The sequence below is a fragment of the Salvelinus fontinalis genome, chromosome 17 (genome assembly GCF_029448725.1).
Source record: "Salvelinus fontinalis isolate EN_2023a chromosome 17, ASM2944872v1, whole genome shotgun sequence".
Classification (NCBI taxonomy): domain Eukaryota; kingdom Metazoa; phylum Chordata; class Actinopteri; order Salmoniformes; family Salmonidae; genus Salvelinus; species Salvelinus fontinalis.
The window spans coordinates 18,378,030-18,393,366 of record NC_074681.1 but is presented as its reverse complement, the minus strand read 5'-3'; the positions used below and the strand labels follow the sequence as shown (position 1 = coordinate 18,393,366).

The following is a 15,337-nucleotide window of genomic DNA, read 5'->3' as shown; positions in this document are numbered from 1 at the left end:
CTCAACCATTTATCTTTTCTAGTGATGAAGACATTCATGTTTTATGATTAGTGCTGAGTGATTAACTACAATCTTGGTTTTTTTTTTTTTTTTTAAACAACTAATTGACTGAAATCGGTTAAATTATTTGAATTCCATTTGTTTTTTTCTGAGCTGAATGTGCACATTGCACAGGTTCTCTTAAGATAAATCAAATCAAGCCCAAACTGTGCTATGTAGTAGGGAGTTGTAGTTTCCAACAAGCCAATATTATACATAGTTTAGGGCAGAAAAAGTGGTAACTAATGACAATTACCATAATCCATTACACCTGCTACATTAGGTTAGTGTGTGGCAGACACAGAGGGAGAGAAGAGAGAAATGCACAATCGAGAGGGATAGAGAGCAGTTGCTTCGAGGCATCTCTACCTGAAGAGACATGCTCTAAGTGATTGATAGTTGGTATTCAGCAGTCATAAAAGTAGGGCTGGGAATTGGCAGGGACCATCACGATACGATATTATCACGATTCTTATTGCCGATACGATATGTATTGCGATTCTCACGATTCAAAAAATATTGTGATACGATACTGATTTTTATTGCGATTCGACGTTCCAAACAGATTGCTTACTATATGTCGGCTGCAGAGGGATGAGAGAGCCATGAGGAAAATGAGTTTTGATCAGTCATGGCAGTAAAAGTGCTGAAAACAAATTGTATTCCTATTTTTTTTTAAATGGTGAACAATCTATGAAGGATAAATACTGCCGTTTTGGTGTAGGTACAGCCAACTAGCGCAAAAATAATATTGAGATTTTGTTTTTAAAGCGATACAGTATGTAACTATCGATTTTGTTTTTCACCCATCACTACATAAGTATGCCTTATTTAATTTGAAAAACTATTAAATAGTGACTTTGTCAGACAGCATAGGCAGCAGGTCTATAGAGATGATGACTTGGATATAAAGAATAGTTATCAAGTTGAACAAGTGTAATATACACAACAACTTAAATATTTAATTAAAGTCATTTAATAAATTATGGTTTAAGTGATAAGCAGCAATGGGCAGTCACTACCATATGACTTTTATTAATAGTAAAAAATTATGCTGTAACAGAATAAAACTAACAACATGCCACTGACTGAGCAAAGCCACAGTTTCTATGTACAGCTGAAGTCGGGAGTTTACATACACTTAGGTTGAAGTCATTAGGTCATTTTTCAACCACTCCACAAATGTCTTGTTAACAAACTATAGTTTTGGCAAGTTGGTTAGGACATCTACTTTGTGCATAACACATAGTTTTTCCAAAAATTGTTTACGGACAGATTATTTCACGTATAATTCACTGTATCACAATTCCAGTGGGTCAGAAGTTTACATACACTAAGTTGACTGTGCCTTTAAACAGCTTGGAAAATTCCAGAAAATTATGTCATGGCTTTGGATGCTTCTGAAAGTCTAATTGACTTAATGTGAGTCAAGTGGAGGTGTACCGTGGATGTATTTCAAGGCCTACCTTCAAACTCAGTGCCTCTTTGCTTGACATCATGGGAAAATCAAAAGAAATCGGCCAAGACCTCAGAAAAACAATTATAGACCTCCACAAGTCTGGTTTATCCTTGGGAGCAATTTCCAAACGCCTGAAGGTACCACATTCATCTGTACAAACAATAGTACGCAAGTATAAACACCATGGAACTACGCAGCCATCATACCGCTCAGGAAGGAAATGCGTTCTGTCTCCTAGAGATGAACATACTTTGGTGCGAAAAGTGCAAATCAATCCCAGAACAACAGCAAATGACCCATAATATGCTGGTGGAAACTATTACAAAAGTATCTATATCCTTAGTAAAACAAGTCCTATATCGACATAACCTGAAAGGCCGCTCAGCAATGAAGAAGCCACTGCTCCAAAACCGCCATAAAAAAGCTACACTACGGTTTGCAACTGCACATGGGGACAAAGATTGTACTTTTGGAGAAATGTCCTCTGGTCTGATGAAACAAAAATAGAACTGTTTGACCATAGTGACCATCGTTATGTTTGGAGGAAACGGGGGGAGGCTTGCAAGCCGAAGAACACCATCCCAACCGTGAAGCACGGGGGTGGCAGCATCATGTTGTGGGGGTGCTTTGCTGCAGGAGGGACTGGTGCACTTCACAAAATAGATGGCATCATGAGGGCCGAAAATTATGTGGATATATATTGAAGCAACATCTCAAGACATCAGTCAGGAAGTTAAAGCTTGGTCGCAAATGGGTCTTCCAAATGGACAATGACCCCAAGCATACTTCCAAAGTTGTGGCAAAATGGCTTAAGGACAACAAAGTCAAGGTATTGGAGTGGCCATCACAAAGTCCTGACCTCAATCCTATAGAACATTTGTGGACAGAACTGAAAAAGCCTGTGCCAGCAAGGAGGCCTACAAACCTGACTCAGTTACACCAGCTCTGTCAGGAGGAATGGGCCAAAATTCACTCAACTTATTGTGGGAAGCTTGTGGACGGCTACCTGAAACGTTTGACCCAAGTTAAACAATTTAAAGGCAATTACACCTAATTCTAATTGAGTGTATGTAAACTTCTGACCCACTGGGAATGTGATGAAAGAAATAAAAGCTCAAATAAATAATTCTCTACTATTATTCTGACATTTCACATTCTTAAAATAAAGTGGGGATTTTAACTGACCTAAGACAGGGAATTTTTACCAGGATTAAATGTCAGGAATTGGGAAACTGAGTTTAAATGTAAATGGCTAAGGTATATGTAAACTTCTGACTTCAACTGTATGCGGATGACTCAACACTATACACGTAAGTGACTGAAATGACTGCAACACTCAACAAAGAGCTGCAGTTAGTTTGAGTGGGTGGCAAGGAATAAGTTGGCCCTAAATATTTATAAAACTAAAAGCATTGTATTTGGAACAAAACACTCACTAAACCCTAAACCTCAACTAAATCCTATAATAAAGCATGTGGAAATTGAGCAAGTTGAGATGACTTAACTGCTTGGATTAACACTAGATTGTAAACTGTCATGGTCAAACATATTGATGCAGTAGTAGCTAAGATGGGGAGAAGTCTATAATTAAGCGATGCTCTGCCTTAACAACACTATCAACAAGGCAGGTCCTACAGGCTCTAGTTTTGTCGCGCCTTGACAACTGTTCAGTCGTGTGGTCAGGTGCCACATAAAAGGACTTGCAATTGGCCTAGAACAGGGCAGCACGACTGGCCCTTGGATTTACACAGAGCTATTATTAATAATATGCATGTCAATCTCTCCTGGCTGAAAGTGGAGGAGAGATTGACTTCATCACTACTTTTATTTATGAGAGGTATTGACATGTTGAAGGCACCGAGCTGTCTGTCTAAACTACTGGCACACAGCTCGGACACCCATGCATACCCCACAAGAGGTCTCTTTACAGTCCCCAAGTCCAGAACATACTATGGGAGGCACACAGTACTACATAGAGCCATGACCACATGGAACTCTATTCCACATCAAGTAACTGATGTAAGCAGTAAAATTTGATTTAAGAAAACAGATTAAAAAAACACCTTATGGAACAGCGGGGACTTTGAAGCAACACACATTTGGCACAGACACATACATACACACACAATAACATACACACTATACATACACATGGATTTAGTACTGTAGATATGTGGTAGTGGTGGAGTAGGGGCCTGAGGGCACACAGTGTGTTGTGAATGTATTGTAATGTTTTAAAGTTCTATTAACTGCCTTAATTTTACTGGACCCCAGGAAGAGTAGCAGCAGCTAATGGGGATCCATAATAAATACAAAATACAAATACCCACATAATGCATAGTGCATTAAATGTTTAAAAAAATGATCAAAACCGTTATTGTATTTTTATTATTTTATAATCGAACCACAAAAAGCACTAATCGCTCAGCACTACTCATGGTATGGTGGGGTATGCAAATAGGTCAACTTTGAGCAGCTTTATCTCTTAAATGTTTTGGCGCTCAGGTCCAAAAAGTCACTTTCTGAGCACTTGTACAATGAGCAAATACGTATGGAATGTTTCGTTCAAATCAAAATGGGTGCTGTCAAAAAGTGATTGAAATCAAATGGATTCACCTGTGTGTATATGCAAACATATGTGTACTTGTGTTAGACATACTGTCTGGGGGTTGTGTGTTTGTCTGCGAGTGGAAGACTGTGTGCGTATGGCAAGGCGGAATGTGACTGGGGCAAGAGCACGTGGGACTTGTACATGGGACACAGGGACTCAACTCTGACAGGCAGGGGGTACGAGTTGTGCTTGTGCGTGTTGCTCAGTATGGCCCCTGGGAGCAGTGACTGTGCTGTCACATCCCTTTAAGAAGCAGCGCCTAGCCCGTCACACACGTACGCGCACAAATAGGCACACGCTGCCTCCACAAAGGCTCTCGCTGTCTTGTCTCTCTCCCTCAGTCTCCCAGCCCATTCCCATGCACTGTCCGCTAAGGTTGACTAGGTCTGTGTTTGCAGAAAGATCTTGGTGGAAGTAGCAAATGTGTTGTTCCATATCATTTCAGCAAGCCAGGACACCCACCATTTCAGATCGTTCTGAGATCATTTCTGTAGTTTGAAACTGATCATATTAGCATTCCTGCAACATTATTTTGTTGAAATATAATTGTATTTCTAATAAATTAAGCTATTTGATTCCACCCAAATTGGCCATTTTAATTTGTAGGATTCATACAGGCGGCAGGTAGCTTAGTGGTTAGAGCTTTGGGCCAGTAATCGTAAGGTTGCCAGATCGAATCCTTACTGTTCTTAGGCCGTCATTGTAAATAAGAATTTGTTCTTAACTGACTTGCCTAGTTAAATAAAGGTTAAATAAAAAATATAATATTCAATAAATATGGTACCTAACATCCCATTTGGACCAAACATTTTTTTCGAACAATGAGTGAGACATGAACATTCTAAATAATAAATGGACTAAAGCCACCCACTGACCCCCCCCCCCCCCCCGCCAATCCCACCCCAGCAACGAGTATACAGTATCAGTGCTCTGTCTGACAAGTAGAATGGAGTATTGTTTCTTCATTCTATGTCATGTATTCTGTTATTATGTTAATATTTTTTTCAGAGAAATTGGTTATTGAAGTTAGATTTGTCCCATCCTACATCCTGATATTACCAGGTTCTGACCACCAGATGATGCTATTCCGATTGTATTTTTTATTTACTTTTTCAAAAAACATCCCCCCCACTCCATCAATGTTTAAGGGATAGTTCACCCAAATTACAAAATTGGACAAGGTATGACAGCAACCCATGATTTTGGTATTGTTTACCTTGCCACTGTTTCAAATGCTATATTTTCAGCATTTGTGGCATAAATCCAATGTGTGGCACAAGTCAACGGTACCTATATTAGTATTTCTACGCTTCATATGCAAACCATCATTGAGTTATACAATACATTTTTTTATACCTTGTGATTCAGACATGAAGCATGAAAATGCTAATATAGGTACCATTAACTTGCATTGAATTTGTGCTACAAATGCTAAAATGTTAGCATTTGAAACAGTGGAAAACAAAATCAAAGCATGGATTGTTGTCATACCTTGTCCATAAGACTGCTTATAGGGTAAGGAAACCAATATGTAATTTGGTTGAACTATCCCTCTGGTGCTTGTTGGATGTGGCAAGGCTTGCAAAACTATCATGGATTACAGAGGCCTACCAGACGACCTACATACCTTCTATGCAAGCTTCGAGGCTAGCAACACTGAACATTTTACATTTACATTTGAGTAATTTAGCAGACGCTCTTATCCAGAGCGACTTACAATAGAGTGCATACATTTTATTACATTTTTACATTTCATTACATTTTTACATACTGAGACAAGGATATCCCTACCGGCCAAACCCTCCCTAACCCGGACGACGCTATGCCAATTGTGCGTCACCCCACAGACCTCCTGGTTGCGGCCGGCTGCGACAGAGCCTGAACAATGTATGAGAGCACCAGCTGTTTGTGAGGATTGTGTGATCACGCTCTCCGTAGCCTATGTGAGTAAGACCTTTTAAAAAGGTTAATGTTCACAAGGCCGCATTGCCAGATGGATTACCAGGATGTGTACTCAGAGCATGCGATGACCAGCTGGAAAATGTCTTAACTGACATTTTCAACCTCTCCCTGACCCAGTCTGTAATACCTACAGTTGAAGTCGGAAGTTTACGTACACCTTAGCCAAATGCATGTAAATGTTTTCCACAATTCCTGACATCTAATCCTAGTAAAAATTCCCTGTCTTAGGTCAGTTAGGATCACCACTTTATTTTAAGAATGTAAAATGTCAGAATAATAGTAGAGAGAATTATTTATTTCAGCTTTTATTTCTTTCATCACATTCCCAGTGGGTCAGAAGTTTACATACACTCAATTAGAATTTGGTAGCATCGCCTTTAAATGCTTTTACTTGGGTCAAACATTTCAGGTAGCCTTCCACAAGCTTCCCACAATAAATTGGGTGAATTTTGGCCCATTCCTCCTGACAGAGCTGGTGCAACTAAGTCAGGTTTGTAGGCCTCTTTGCTCGTACACACTTTTTCAGTTCTGCACACAAATGTTCTATAGGATTGAGGTCAGGGCTTTGTGATGGCCACTCCAATACCTTGACTTTGTTGTCCTTAAGCCATTTTGCCACAACTTTGGAAGTATGCTTGGGGTCATTGTCCATTTGGAAGACCCATTTGCCAACAAGCTTTAACTTCCTGACTGATGTCTTGATGTTGCTTCAATATATATCCACATAATTTTCGGTCCTCATGATGCCATCTATTTTGTGAAGTGCACCAGTCCCTCCTGCAGCAAAGCACCCCCACAACATGATGCTGCCACCCCCGTGCTTCACGGTTGGGATGGTGTTCTTCGGCTTGCAAGGCTCCCCGTTTCCTCCAAACATAGTGATGGTCATTATGGCCAAACAGTTCTATTTTTGTTTCAACAGACCAGAGGACATTTCTCCAAAAAGTATGATCTTTGTCCCCATGTGCAGTTGCAAACCGTAGTCTGGCTTTTTTATGGCGGTTTTGGAGCAGTGGCTTCTTCCTTGCTGAGCGGTCTTTCAGGTTATGTCGATATAGGACTCATTTTACTATGGATATAGATCATTTTGTAATAGTTTCCTCCAGCATCTTCTGGGTCCTTTGCTGTTGTTCTGGGATTGATCTGCACTTTTCGCACCAAAGTACGTTCATCTCTAGGAGAGAGAACGTGTCTCCTTCCTGAGCGGGATGACGTCTGCGTAGTTCCATGGTGCTTATACTTGCGTACTATTGTTTGTACAGATGAATGTGGTACCTTCAGGCGTTTGGAAATTGCTCCCAAGGATGAACCAGACTTGTGGCGGTCTACAATTGTTTTTCTGAGGTCTTGGCTTATTTCTTTTGATTTTCCCATGATGTCAAGCAAAGAGGCACTGAGTTTGAAGGTAGGCCTTGAAATACACTCACAGGTACACCTCCACTTGACTCACATTATGTCAATTAGCCTATCAGAAGCGTCCAAAGCCATGACACAATTTTCTGGAATTTTCCAAGCTGTTTAAAGGCACAGTCAACTTAGTGTATGTAAACTTCTGACCCACTGGAATTGTGATACAGTGAATTAATCTGTCTGTAAACTATTTTGGGGAAAATTATTTGTGTCATGCCCAATGTAGATGTCCTAACCAACTTGCCAAAACTATAGTGGTTTAGCAAGAAATTTGTGGAGTGGTTGAAAAACGAGTTTTAATGACTCCAACCTAAGTATATGTAAAATTCTGACTTCAACTGTACATGTTTCAACCAGACCACCATAGTCCCTGTGCCCAAGAACGTCAAGGTTACCTGTCTAAATGACCATCTAGCACTCATCTGTAGCCAGGAAATGCTTTGAAAGGCTGGTTATGGCTCACATCAAGACCATCGTCCCAGACACCTTAGACCCACTCCAATTCGCATTCCACTTAACACTGCTCTTTCCCACCTGGACAAAAGGAACACCTATGTGAGAATGCTGTTCATTGACTACAGCTCAGCATTCAACACCTTTTGTGCCCTCCAAGCTCAACACTAAACTAAAGACCCTGGGATTAAACATCTCCCTTTGCAACTGCACTTCCTGATGGGCCACCCCAAGTGGTGAGGGTAGGAAACAACACATCCGCCACGCTGACCCTCAACACGGGGGTTCCCCTCAGGTTCATGCTTAGTCCCCTCCTGTACTCCCTGTTAACGCACGATTGAGTGGCCGCACATGACTCCAACTGCATCATTGTTTGCAGACAACACGAAGGTGGTAGGCTTGATCACGGACGACGATGAGACCACCTACAGGGAGGTGGTCAGATACCTGGCAGTGTGGTGCTAGGACAACAATCTCCCTCAACGTCAGCAAGACAAAGGAGCTGATCGAGGACTACAGGAAACGGAGGGCCAAGCATGCCCCCATCCACATCGACAGGGCTTTTGGGGAACCGGTTGAGAGCTTCAATTTCCGCGGTGTCCACATCATTATGAAACTCATGGTCCACACACATCAACACAGTCGTGAAGAGGGCACGACAACGCCTCTTCCCCCTCAGGGGGCTGAAATGATTCAGCATGGTTCCTCAAATCCTCAAAGTTCTACAGCTGCACCATTGTATGGCAACTATTTGGCATCCAACCGCAATGTGCCACACAGAGTAATGTATTGGCCCAGTACATCACTGGGGGCGAGCTCCCTTGCATCCAGAACCTCTATACCAGGTGGTGTCCGAGGAAGGCTGTGAAAATGATTAAAGACTGTTCTCCCTGCCACCGCACAGCAAGCGGTACTGATGCACCAAGTCTGGAACCAACAGGACAGTGAACAGTTTCTACCCCCAAGCTATAAGACCGCTTAGTAGTTAGTCATAGTTAACCAATAACTACCCGAAAGATCTGCGTTGATCCTTTTTGCACTAATCTCTTTTCACTCATCACATACGCTGCCATTACTGTTAATTATCTATCTGGTTGCCTATTCACTTTATCCCTACCTATATGTACATATCTACCTCAATCGACTCGGTACTGGTACCCTGTGTATATAGCCATGTTATCGTTACTCATTATGTATTATTTTTATATTTATTAGTGTTATTTGTATATATTTTTCGTCCCTTTTTTTACTACACTGAACAAAAATATAAACGTAACATGCAACAATTTTAAATATTTTACTGAGTTACAGTTCATAGAAGAAAATCAGTCATTTGAAATGAATTCATTGGGCCCTAATCTATTGATTTCACATGACTGGGAATACAGATACGTATCTGTTGGTCATAGAAACCTTTAATAAAAAGTTTGGGCGTGGATCAGAAAACCAGTCCTTATCTGGTGTGACCACCCGACCATTTGCCTCACCATTTGCGACATATCTCCTCTGCGTAGTTGATCAGGCTGTTGATTGTGGCCTGTGGCATGTTGTCCCACTCTTCTTCAATGGCTGTGCAAAGTTGCTGGATATTGGCGGTAACTGGAACATCCTGTCGTGAGCAACCCAAACATGCTCAAGGGTGACATGTCTGAGTATGCAGGCCATGGAAGAACTGGGACATTTTCAGCTTCCAGGAATTGTGTACAGATCCTTGCAACATGGAGCTGTGCATTATCATGCTGAAACATGAGGTGATGACATCGGATGAATGGCACGACAATGAGCCTCAGGGTCTTGTCACGGTATTCAAATTGTGCATTACAATTGCCATAGATAAAATGCAATTGTGTTGTATGTAGCTTATGCCTGCCCACTCTGTTCACAACGTTGACATCTGCAAACCGCTCACCGATAGGACACCACACGTTGTCTGCCATCTGCCCGGTACAGTTGAAACCAGGATTTAAATGTGAAGAGCACACTTCTCCAGCGTGCCAGTGGCCATCGAAGTTGAGCATTTGCCCATTGAAGTCTGTTATGTCATTGAACTGCGGTCAGGTCAAGACTCTGGTGAGGATGACAACCACGCAGATGAGCTTCCGTGAGATGTTTTCTGGCAGTTTGTGCAGAAACTCTTCAGTTGTGCAAACCCACAGTTTCATCAGCTATCCGGGGTGCTGGTCTCAGACGATACCGCAGGTGAAGAAGCCGGATGTGGAGGTCCTGGGCTGGCGTGATTACACTTGGTCTGCGATTGTATGTACTGCCAAATTCTCTAAAATGACGGAGGTAGTTTATGATGGAGAAATTCATATTCAATTCCGTGGTGGACATTCATGCAGTCAGCATGCCAATTGCATGCTACCTCAACTTGAATTTCTGTGGCATTGTATTGTGTGACAAAACAAATTGACACACAGTACCCCATATTGACAAAGAGAAAACAGGTTTTTAGGCATTTTTGCAAATGTATTAAAAATAAAAAAAACAATACCTTATTTACATAATTATGGTCAGGGAGGAGACCAAGAACCCGATGGTCCGTCTGACAGAGCTCCAGAGTTCCTCTGTGAGAGATGGGAGAACCTTCCAGAAGGACAACCAACTCTCAACCAGCACTCCACCAATCAGGCCTTTATGGTAGAGTGGCCAGATGGAAGCCACTCCTCAGTAAAAGGCACATGACCACCCACTTGGAGTTTGCCAAAAGGAATCTAAAGACTCTCAGACCATGAGAAACAAGATTCTCTGGTCTGATGAAACCAAGATTGGACTCTTTGGCCTGAATGCCAAGCGTCACATCTGGAGGAAACCTGACACCATCCCTACGGTGAAGCATGGTGGTGGCAGCATGCTGTGTGGATGTTTTGCAGCAGGAAGGACTGTGAGACTAGTCAGGATTGAGGGAAAGATGACCGGAGCAAAGTACAGAGAGATCCTTGATGAAAACCTGCTTCAGAGCTCTCAGGACCTCAGACTGGGGCAAAGGTTCACCTTCCAACAGGAAAATGACCCTAAGCACACAGCCAAGACAATGCAGGAGTCGCTTTGGGACAAGTCTCTGAATGTCCTTGAGTGGCCCGGCCAGAACCCAATCAAACATCTCTGGAGAGACCTGAAAATAGCTGTGCAGCAATGCTCACAATCCAACCTGACAGAGCTGCGAGGATCTGCAGAGTTGAATGGGAGAGCCTCCCCAAATACAGGTGTGCCATGCTTGTAGAGTCATACCCAAGAAGAATCCAGGCTGTAATCGCTGCCAAAGGTTCCTCAAGAAAGTACTGAATAAAGGGTCTGAGTACTTATGTAAATGTCATATTTCAGGTTTTTACTTTTTTAGCAAAAAAAATAATTGTTTTTTGCTTGTGTGTAGATTAAGAAAAGCAAAAACAATTTCATCAATTTTAGAATAAGGCCCGTAATGTAACAATGTGGAAAAAGTCAAGGGATCTGAATAATTCCAAATGCACTGTACTATGAAGAACATTGAAGGTCAAAGTGGAGGGTTCCATCAATCAATCAATCAACTGTATTTTATATAGCCCTTTCTCACAAAGTTGTCTCAAAGTGCTTAAGAGATACCCAGCCTAAAACCCCAAAGAGCCAGCAATGCAGAAGCACAGTGTCCAGGAAAAACTCCCCATTAAGGCAGGAACCTAGGAAGAAACTTGGAGAGGAACCAGGTTCCTAGGGGTGGCCAGTCCTCTTCTGGCTGTTCCCGGGTGGAAATATTTACAAGTGTGGCCATAAAGCCAAGTCGTTTTTCAAGATGTTTTCAAATGTTCATAGATGACCAGCCGGGTCAAATAATATCCATGGTGGCCATGGAGGTTGCAATTGTGGACAGCAGTTGAACATGGGTCAGTCAGTCCTAATATTTGAGATACTTTTGGTCATGTGGTGTATGTGGACATTCCAAATCATGGGCATTAATATGGAGTATGTCCCCCCCTTTTGCTGCTATAAGAGCCTCCACTCTTCTGGGAAGGCATTCCACTAGATGTTGGAACATTACTAGATGTTGGGACTTGCTTCCATTCAGCCATGAGCAATAGTGAGGTTGGGCACTGATGTTGTGCGATTAGGCCTGGCTCGCATTCAGCGTTCCAATTCATCCAAAAGGTGTTTGATGGGGTTGAGGTCAGGGCTCTGTGCAGCTAGTCAAGTTCTTCCACACTGATCTCGACAAACCATTTCTGTATGGACCTCGCTTTGTGCACAGTGGCATTGCAATGCTGAAACAGGAAAGGGCCTTCCCCAAATTGTTGCCACAAATCTGGAAGAACAGAATGTCTATAATGTCATTTGCTGTAGCTTTTAAGATTTCCCTTCACTAGCCCGAATCATAAAAAACAGCTACAGACCATTATTCCTCCTCCACCAAACTTTACAGTTGGCACTATGCATTGAGGCAGGTAGCGTTCTCCTGGCATCCGCCAAACCCAGATTCGTCCGTCGCACTGCCAGGTGGTGAAGCATGATTCATCAGTATTCTGAAGTCCAATGGCGGTGAGCATTACACCACTCCAGCCAACGTTTGGCATTGCGGATGGTGAACTTAGGCTTGTGTGCGGCTGCTCAGCAATGGAAACCCATTTCATGAAGCTCCCAACGAACAGTTATTGTGTTGACGTTGCTTCCAGAGGCAGTTTGGAACTCGGTAGTGAGTGGACAGACAATGTTAATGTGCTATGCGGTTCAGCACTTGGTGGTCCAGTTCGGTGAGATTCTGTGGCCTACCACTCCGCGGCTGAGCCCTTGTGGCTCCTTGAAGTTTCCACTTCACGATAACAGCACTTACAGTTGACCGGGGAAGCTCTAGCAGGGCAGAAATTTGACAAACTGACATGTTGCAAAGGGGGCATCATGACGGTGCCACCTTGAAAGTCACTCTGCTCTTCAGTACGAGCCGTTCTACTGCCAATGTTTCTCTATCGAGATTGCATGGCTGTGAGCTCAATGTTATACACCTGTTAGCAAAAGATGGAGCTGAAATAGCCGAATGCACTAATTTGTCCACATACTTGTGTGTGTATATAGTGTACCATTCTGTCCTAGTAGAGTCGTATTGGGTTAGTGTTGAGCTCCTCTGTTAGCTCTGTAATCAGTGCTCTTGTCTGAATGTGTGTCCTCTGATGCTCTGGCATCTTCTCCTAACACCTTCATGAATGAACAATCTCATCTCCCTGCCGAGCAGAAATGTTCTTTAATTGCGTCGACATGCCAGCGCATCCCCTACTCTATCAGACCGTCTCTGAACACACACACAGTTACTTACACACAAACAAACCTAAGATGACGGGGGTACTGGAGAACTCAGCAGATTGCATGTCCCACTGGTATGGGGCCTGTCACTGCAGCTCAGTGGGTGTGGATGGTGGCGGCTCTCCTCTCATCTTCTTGTCTCCTTTCTTCTCCGATGTAATGATCTGTCCCAAAATGTGTGCTCCTGCCGCTGTGATCGACAGAATGATAGCTCTCACCCACACACACCAGTATATTGAGCTATGTTGATCACACGCACTCCGGCCCCTCAATCTGACAGACGTCTCGTTAGCGCTCTGTCTGGAAGATCTGGGTGTGGGCTGTGCCCCCGCATATCCCTGTGTGTCTGTCGTGAGCTGATCACACCACTAAGAGACTGGTGGGCTCTGTCTGAGCTACCATCTTCTGAACTTCTGTGTTGAGCCCTATTTAGACGTAACAACTACCTCTTCTCTCCCTCCGCTCTCATTCTTTCTCCCCGCTCTTTTACTGGCGTTCTTTCTGTCTTCTCTCTTTCTCTGTCTTCTCGCGCTCTCTTTCTGTCCTCGCTCGCTCTCTTTCTGTCCTTGCTCGCTCTCTTTCTGTCCTCGCTCGCTCTCTTTCTGTCCTCGCTCGCTCTCTTTCTGTCCTCGCTCGCTCTCTTTCTGTCCTTGCTCGCTCTCTTTCTGTCCTTGCTCGCTCTCTTTCTGTCCTCGCTCGCTCTCTTTCTGTCCTCGCTCGCTCTCTTTCTGTCCTCGCTCGCTCTCTTTCTGTGCTCGCTCGCTCTCTTTCTGTCCTCGCTCGCTCTCTTTCTGTCCTCTCGCTCTCTCTTCCCTCCTTCCCGCTCTCTTAGGTGGAGGTCAAGATGCAGAAGACAGAGGGGATCAGGTGGGAGAAGCTGGAGGGAGAGGGACAGGAGCCCAACGTCAAACACTTCATCCCCAGTCAGTTCCTCTCCGTCACACACACACACACACGTGCGCGCTCCACCTTTGCGCTCTCTCCCTTACACTAACATATAACAAATTCAGAACTGGTTTGTGGTACTGAAACCTTTTTAATGCGTGTGTGTTCCTGTGTAGACCAGTACCCGTCATCGTCTGCCTCCAGCCGTAACTGGGACAAGGTGGTGGGGGACATCAGTGAGGAGGAGAAGAAGCTGGAGGGAGACGCAGCGCTTAACGAACTCTTTCAACAAATCTACTGTGACGGCACTGATGAGGTCAAACGGGCCATGAACAAATCCTTTGTGGGTATACACACACAACGAGAGGAACGGAGAAAGATGGTTTTGTTTTAGCAGTACACAGTCAGTATCACTGACTCTCTTCTCCTCCCCCTGTAGATGGAGTCGGGTGGTACAGTCCTGAGCACCAACTGGACAGACGTTGGGTAGAGAACGGTAGAGATGAGCCCTCCTGATGACATGGAGTTTAAGAAGTACTGAAGAACACTCTCGCGCTCTGCCTCAAATGGATCGCCCATATCTCCTCTCCCCCGAATGGTGCTTAAAGTTAGTGAGGGAGATGAGTCTCCAGCTTCGGTGATATTGCTTTCTCCTTCTCTTTGCCTCCAATGGACATGTCCACTTTATTCCCCCAAACCCACCCCTCCCTCCACCTTCCAGTCCGTCTGTCAATATTGGTTTTAGAGCTTTGGTGCTTTTTGCCGCAGTCCAGGAACCACTAGTAACCCTAGCGTTTAACCATTCTCACAAACACTATAAAGAGGTTAATCGATACATCTCTCTATCCTATATATAATAGAAAAACCGGGAATCATCTAAATGGCCAATTTGGTTAAAGGTAGTGTAGGGTTGAACTTGATTCCTGGACTGAAAGGTTGGGAAACCCTTTTCACCTCTTGTGGCTGTTCTTGTGTTTCGAGCCTTTCTTTATCCGGGGTGGGTGGGACGTTTATGTCGTCCCATTCACCACTCGGAATGAATACAAAATATGTGAAATGTTTTGATTTTTTTGTTTGTTTTTTGTTATACTTGTATAAGAATTATAGAATATTTTTCCACATCAGCAGCAATACAGTCATGCAATGGAAGTCGAATTTTAATTTCCTTTTCCTCAATGTGATTCAAACTTAAATGTAAATAAATTATTTTGTTTATGGATCACAATTCTTTGTTTCACTGTCTGTAATGTTGT

General features: G+C 43.2%; 1 pseudogene; it reads left to right on the top strand.

Annotated features, from left to right (window-relative positions):
• LOC129813897 (protein SGT1 homolog) overlaps positions 1–15,309 on the top strand; it is a 40,877-nt pseudogene extending 25,568 nt beyond the window's left edge.
• Positions 15,310–15,337: the final 28 nt, after the last annotated feature.